Consider the following 8,117-nt stretch of genomic DNA (forward strand, 5'->3'; position numbering starts at 1 on the left):
TATATATATATACATATATACATGCTTCACTGGTTTTGCTTCTCCAGAGAACTTAGCCTAAGACACTTATTGTGAGACTGCATAGGAGAATATTTAAATAATTTGGAATTAAGAAGTATTTTTAAATTAGGACACAAATCTAAAATCTATGAAGGAAATATTGATATAATTGTTTATGTATATATTTTAAAATCTGTATGACTGAATTCACCATCACAAGATGAAAATAGAAGCAGCAGATGGGAAGAGAGTATTTTTAAGATATAAAGATACATAACAGACCAATGGACTATTATTCAGAACTCTAAGGAGATCTACGAATCAATAGAAAAAGAGAAAAAATCCAATAGAAAAATGAACAAAGGGTAGAAGAAACATGATGGTCAATAAACATGAAAACGTGATCAACTTCATTGATAATCAAGAAAGTGAACGTAAAAACAACTTACCTAACTGGCAAAAATGTAAATAGTGATAACTACATCCTCTATGGTGAGGAAGCGCATACTGATAGGAATATAAATTGGTATGGCCTTGCTGCTGGACAATCTGCTAGCATCTGCCAAAATTTAAAGGTGCTTGTGATTGAGAGAGCATTTCTGCATCTAGTTACCTATTCTAGAAAAACGTGCACACAATTGCTCCATAAGTGATAGATAGAAGATATTCATTGCTGCACTATTTGTAGTTGCTAAAAAGGGGAGGGAGGAATTACCTAGATATTATTTTTAACATTTAGGGAGAAAAATAAATAAATGATGGTATATTCAATTTTGAACTAATACATGACATTTTTTAATGAGGTAGATCATTATGATCTGAAATGGAAAACCTCCCAAGTCATATCATTAGGAGAAAAAAGAAAATCACAGAAGATGATGGATAGACAGATAGACGGCTGGATGATAGGAAACATTTATATAAAATAAGTCAACTTATATATATATATATATATGTATATATATATATACACCTACTAAAAATAAAACAAATTCATTCTAAGATTCAAATTTTTTTCTCAAATTTTAATAACTGAAATTGTGTCGTATTCCACATTTGCTTGTATGTTATAATTTAACTGATAGTGTTTTTCCTTTCTTAGATGTATAGAAAATAATGGTACTTGTAAAAATAGATGCATCTTAGACTCAATACAATACAGTAGTGATAGATAGATAGAGATAAATGTTGTTCTTGGCTGCTGTTGAGTAGGCTGCTGGCTTATGGCAACCCCATGTGTTACAGAGTAGAACTGTTCCACAGGATTTTCTTGGCTGTAGTCTTTATGGAAGCAGATTGTCAGCCTTTCTTTCACAGAGCCACTGGGTGGCTTCGAACCACTAACCTTTCAATTAGCAGCAGATTGAAAGCTGCTTGTACCATCTAGGCTCCAACAAATAAGTAGGTAGGTACGTAAGTCGGTAGGTAGGAAGATGACATATGGATCATAGGAGAATAAGGATACACACCAAAATGTAAGCACTGCTTGCCTTTACCTCTATTTAATTCTATATTGTTTAAACTTTTTACAATGAGAATATATTCGTGTACCAGTTGTGTAAACATTTTTCTTCAATTCTAATTATCCTGTTTAATCCTTATTAGCTTAAGTCTTCCCTTCTTTCTTTTTGTTTACGTTTGCCTGTCATATCCCTATCCATCCTTTGATTTTCAACCTTTCGATATCATTTTAAGTCATCTTTGGTATACAGTCATTGGATTACTTTGTTGTTCTTACTCCAGCCTGAGAGTGTTTAAAAGTGTTGACATTTGTTGACCCAACTGTTATGCCTGGTGTTATTTCTGTTATCTTGCTTTTTGCTTCGTGTTTTCTTTGTTTATCTTCTAGTTTATCTTTTGCTATATGTATTTGTTTGCTTTTATCCTCTGCAATGATTTGGTGACTAAACTGTGACCTAATTTTTAAACACAAATATATCAGCCAGCATTCAGTCAGGAAAATGACTCTCTAGGTATTCCAGAAATTAATGGTTTAAAACAGGAAGTAGGAGCTGACACACACTTTGGAAGAGCAGGCATGTGAAGGTCAGGAAATCTACCACTAAGATAGGCGCCAGAGGCAGTTAGAATCCATCAGCCATTCCTTGGAAACCCTACGGGGCAATTCTACTTTGTCCTATAGAGTTGCTATGGGTTGGAATTGACTCAATGGCAAAGGCTTTGGGTTATTTTTTGGCATAGGAAATTAGGAATACAATGTTCTTGCTTTCTCAACTACTATTCCCCATTTCCAGTAATTTTAACTGAATAATTTAAGATAGATTTATCCATTTCAGTTTATCTTTTATAATCAAGTCTCTATATTTATAATAATTATACATAGGCACATGTATTTGCACTTGTGTGTGTGTGCATATATATATATATACCTATGTATCGATGGCTATATCCATATCATGGTTGCATTGGTAGTTTAGTGATAGAATTCTTGCCTTTCATACAAGAGACCTGGGTTCAATTCCTGGCCAATGCACCCCATGTACAGCCACCACTCATCTGTCAGTGGAGGCTTGCTTGTTGCGATGATGCTGAACAGGTTTCAGCAGAGCTTCTAGACTAAGACAGACTAGGAAGAAAGGCCTGGTGATCTACTTCCAAAAATAAGCCAATTAAAACCCTATGGATCACAACAGTCTGATCTGCATTCAATCATAGGGATAGTGCAAGAATTGTAGCATTTCATTCCGTTGTGCATTGGGTTGCCAATTTGGTTTCAGTACTTATTTTTAATTCTTTCCTACTATGGTACTTGTCTTACAATCTCAATTTGGACTCATCTCTTGATGTTTAAGTGTAATTATCAAGGACCTCCGGGAAGAGTTGATCAGATTACATGTTCTTAATTTTTTCATTTCTGATAATATCCTTCTGTTATTGTGTCACATAAATAACAATTTTCCTGTATTTATAGAGAATAACCTTATGCCTACAGATCTCTACAGACATTTCTTCATCACTTTTTGGCATTCATTATTATGGGGGAAGGTCTGAGGAAGGCCAATCTTTCATTTGCTTGTCTTTTCTCGATAGTCTCTCTCTCTCTCTCTTTTCAAGACTATATAATTCTTTAAGTTGAAAATTTAAAAATTCTCCAGGATTTTTTAAGCTGTTCATTATTTCAGATAAAACACACCAAACACACTCAGTTAAATTGATTTTGTCTTTTTGGTTCAACAATACTCTCATTTATTATTGTTTCAGCTTTCCTTCCTCAGTAGCATTAATAAGACAGGCTATGGGATCTGTTGTATATACTGGCTTTTTTTTTTTCCCCTCTCATTTACGTATATTTATTCTTTTCTTCTGTTTTCTATGTAATTTCCCCAGCTTATCCTCTCACTAGTATATTTTTTCTACAGTGGCTTATTTTATATTTTTCTATTCCTAAAATGGATGCCAATATGTACTGTATTTTAAATCCCTTGAGGTCACTTCTGATTTAGCCTGTTCTACTTTCAGTAAGCCTTGTTCTTGCTTAGTAGGGTAATTCAGTAATAGCTTACTGAAAACACAGGTAAATATTTTCTAAAAATGTTTGGGTTCCTTACAAGAAGTCTACTTCAGAGGGAGAAAACTCTACATTTAACTCCAAAATATCATGCCATTTTTTTCTTTCTTTTCTACTGATTTTCATAGGTTTGTGTTAATTTTCTCTCTTTGTTCATCTTCGTAGAGAAAGGTCTATTCAGGCCAGGGCTACACACATAAATGCCATTCACCCAGCTCCAGGCAGGGAAGAGAGAGGATGGTAGGTTTTCTATTCAGTGAATAAGCAGGTGCTATAGGGAAACAATATGTATTAGTTTTACTTGCTTCGAAGACTTCTTGAAGAAGCCCTGGTGGCGCAGTATTTAAGTTCTTTGCTGCTAACCAAAAGGCCACTGGTTCGATCCCACTAGCTGACCTGTGGGAGAAAGATGTGGCAGACTGCTTCTGTAAAGACTTACAGCCTTGGAAGCTCTATAAGGGCAGTTCTACTCTATCCTATAGAGTCACTGTGAGTCAAAATCAATGAAACGACAATGGGTAAAGACTTCTTGAACCTGTTAAAGATGGCTGCTTAGGGGAAAGCTTCTCTATGATGCACATAATCTATTAAATGCCCGCAAGTCAAATGGTGATTTCTGTCTTAGAGTGGAAATTAAAATATCTGGAGTTACTAGAATTGGAACTCCTTGACACACCGCAATGAAACGTTGCGAAACAGTTAAAGATTGACTGCAGAAAGAAGCCAAATGTCAAGTCTACCCATTGTTAAGGAGATTACTTCATTTTTTCCAGGATCTAGAGAATGCACATATCTTGTTCATATACCGCAAGGACATGCTAGGGTAGTATAGTCACTAAATTCTTGGGTCAAATGTGAAAAAGATGTGATTACCCTAAAATATATGTCTGGCCATTATTCACGCTCCTAGAGATATGAAAAAAGACAAATAGGATTAAAAAGTGGGATCATTTCCAGGCAGGGGCTGAGCCAACAAAGGGGCCCAGGTCCTCCCCCTTACCCAGAGTACCCTTCAGCCTTGGCATCCCTTCCCTTGAATCAGAGTCATTGTCTGGCTCTAATGCAAACACTGGCTCCATTGTGATTCTGCAGGGACGCAGTCCCACATGCACTGCTTCCTACCCACCTGGGGCTTCTTTGGGCTTATCCTGTTGAGCTGTGACTCAGGCAGTCAGCCAGAAGGGCCTCTATCCAGGGTGGTGCCTGGGGATTGGTGTTGGTTTATTTCACAACAGCTGCCAGCTAAATCTCTTTGCCATCCCATGGGAAATGTCAGGTCAAGGGCAAAGTTTGGGTGCTCCCTGTTTGAATCCAGGAGTTTGGATCAGAATGGATGGTGTCCAGGACCTTCATTCTTATTTATATCTGCTTCTGAATCCTCAGATGGATTCAGATGATCCATCAATCCTTGGATGGACCTCAGACTGCCTGGAAGTTCTAGAAACATTCTAAGTTTCCCAAGCCAGGTATTCTCATGAAGTCTAGGGGATGGAGAGGTGCAGTCTGAAATGAATGAGGTTCACAGGATGGCTTAGTGCAATGCTTCTCAGACTTATTGCACACTGAATTAATCTATGGAGTTTGTAAACAAGCAGATTCCTGAACCACATTCCCCAAGAGTCTAATCCATAGGTCTGGAGTTGGAACTAACCCTAACCTAACTCGTTGCCGTCGAGTCGATTCTGACTCATAGCGACCCTATAGGACAGAGTAAAACTGCCCCACAGAGTTTCCAAGCAGCACCTGGTGGATTCGAACTACTGACCTTTTGGTTATCAGCCATAGCACTTAACCACTATGCCACCAGGAGTTGGAACTAGGAATCTGAATTTTGATGATTAATCCCAACTGCTTCTAAAGCGAGAGGGTCACATCACAAAGTCCACTTAGAAAAACACTGATTTGGCAAAGTAAATACTTAGCTAAAACTGCCTGATAAATATCTGAGTCAAAAATGGTTTCCTCAGGAGCACAGAAGGATGAATATAGATTTTCCCCTCCCACTAGTTCAGCACTGCCTTGCATCTAACCAGACTTCCCCAGTGACCGGGGTTCCTACCTTGCCAGTTAGGTGAAGCTATCCCAGAAGTAAGGACAGTGGCAGATAAAGGGAAGAAACCTTTCTTTTGCCAAGGTCAGACTGATGAGCTCAGCTGGGAAGTACCAACAACAAAGCATTAAATAGCATATTAGCTATATCAATCAGTGCTTGTCTCCCTACACCCCGTCTAAGGGAAACTACCCCAGCCACAGCCCCATATTGTATATCATAAGAAGGTGTTTCCCTAGCCACAGCTGATTGGACCAAAGATAGGCCCCTGAACAAAAGGCGGTCAATTTTCAGGTTATACATGACAGGTACTAGCATGAAACGATGAACTAGGCAAATCAGATTACCTTTTTTGGGAATTCGAATTGAGAAACATGGAGAACCCAAGCCAGTTATCAGTAAGCAGGTCATAGTTTATCAAAAGGTCATGCTGTAGCAAGAGAGACTGGGGAAACCATGAACCATGAATAAGCTGGTTAGTGGAGAGAAGAAAGAAGAGCAGATATTAAAAGAGATAAAGAAATTTCTAGAAAAGAAGAGATGCAAGACAGGAAGAATGAGGTCTGAGAAAACTGGTAAAGAGGGCCAGAGAAAAGCAGGTTATAAATGCTCTCCAGTTAAAGGAACATGTAGCCTTACTTGAGCAAGCTTGAGAGGGCCTTTATTCCTGGCAATGAAAAATCCATTCACTAAAGCAAAAAAATGGGACCAACATTTAATGAGCTCTTATTGCATGCAAAAAACTTGGTAGGTGTTTCATATATTCTCTCTAATTTACACTCACAACAGCACTAAAAAATATACATTATACTGCCTACCTGCTCTATTTTATCATCCTTAACTTAGAGATGAAAATTAATGATTGTCTAGCCCTGTCCTGTCCAATACGGTAGCCACTAGTCACACGTGGCTATTGAGTACTTAAAATGTGGCTTGTCAAAATTGAGATGTGCAACTTCTGGGCAACATGGCGCTATAGTCAGAAGCACCACGCTGTCCCTCTGCAGCAAAGATCAGAAAAACTAAGTCAAACAGAGTCTCACATCAATCCTGAAACCCTAACCATCAAATGAAGAGATAAAGAACTCAGCCAAGCACCAAATGGAATAAGAAACAGACCGAGAACAGACAGCGAGCAGAGATACACGCAGAGGTCCCCTATCAGCTACTGCAGCACAGATCCGCCATCTTGGACTCCTATCAGAGACCAGCGAACAGGAAGTATGAGAAAGCAGCTTCACGGAGCTTCCAGCAGGAGACAGAACAACTGGTAACCCACGATATAGGCTTTCCCACCCCCCACCCTTCTTCACCCCCATTTAGCCCCTTCTGCTTCCTGCAGCCACAGTCTATTGGCCAGGAAGCACAGCTTCCCCCCAGTGCCGCTTCGATTCCACCCGTCCGCACTGGCCAGCTCCCTGAGTGTCATTTGCTGGCTGCTGGTGTTGCTTTTTTCTGCTTCTTTAGATTTCTTCCTTACCTCTCATCACCTCCGCCTCCTTTCTCTCAAATACCTGGCTCCGTGCGCCATCTTTGCTTCTTCCTGAGAGGCTGTGAAACACTGTTCGACTGTGAAACTGCTTCCTGGCCCGTGCTGACACGCTGGTGGGAACCTCAGGGCTTTTTTGTTTGTTTGTTTGTTTGCTCTGATTTGTTCTGTCTTGATTTGTTTGTTTGTTTTCTTTTTCTTTTCTCTGCTTGGGAGCCCATTCTAGCTGGGCAGTACCACGTGGCTTGGAAGCTAGTCCCTTACTCAGCGCAGATGCACAGGGACTTCCTGAGGGCATTTCTTTTTTCTTTTTTTTTTCATTTCTTTGTTTACTTTTCTTCTCTCTCTTATTCCCTTTTTGTCTTTCTTCATTTCCAGTTTCTCGATTTATTCATTTTTTTCTTTTACCCTTTTTCCTTCTTTTTAAAAAAATTTTTGTTTTCCTGATTTCTCAGTCTCCCATCTCTCCACTCTAATAGCAAGCTCCCTTAGTGCTCTTTTTTGTTTGTGTGTATGTCTTTGGCTCCTGTTCCTCTCTCCTGTCTTGCCCATACCCATCTTAGCTCCACACTTCACAATCTATCCCCTCCTTCCTGCCTACCTGCACCGTGTGCTGAACATCACACTCCCAAGCAACATAGGCACAGCCTACTGGGATCTGCCCTGAACTGATTCCCAGTCCGCACTGTCAGCCCTGGTACGTGCCACAAAAAAACCTGTCCCAGAAACTCCCCTTCAGCTGGACCTGCCCTGCTCTATCATACCTGAGTGACTGACCCTGCCCATTGGAGAAGGAGGTGAAAAGTATTGTGCCCACAGACAAGCAAACAACAAAGAACGCACAGCCAGCCTGCTCAAACATAACCAAATAAAACAAAAAAGCAGGATGAAACAAACAAATCTACAATCAATAAACAAGGAAAATAACAACTGAATGCCATGAGGACAGCAGACACTATCAAAACATTTACAAAAACAAGACAGGATGGTTCCAGGAAGCATCCAAAATAAAACACCAGATGACCTTCCAGTAGAAGAAAAGGCAGTAC

The sequence above is a fragment of the Trichechus manatus genome, unplaced genomic scaffold (assembly GCF_000243295.1).
Source record: "Trichechus manatus latirostris isolate Lorelei unplaced genomic scaffold, TriManLat1.0 scaffold00006, whole genome shotgun sequence".
NCBI lineage: Eukaryota > Metazoa > Chordata > Mammalia > Sirenia > Trichechidae > Trichechus > Trichechus manatus.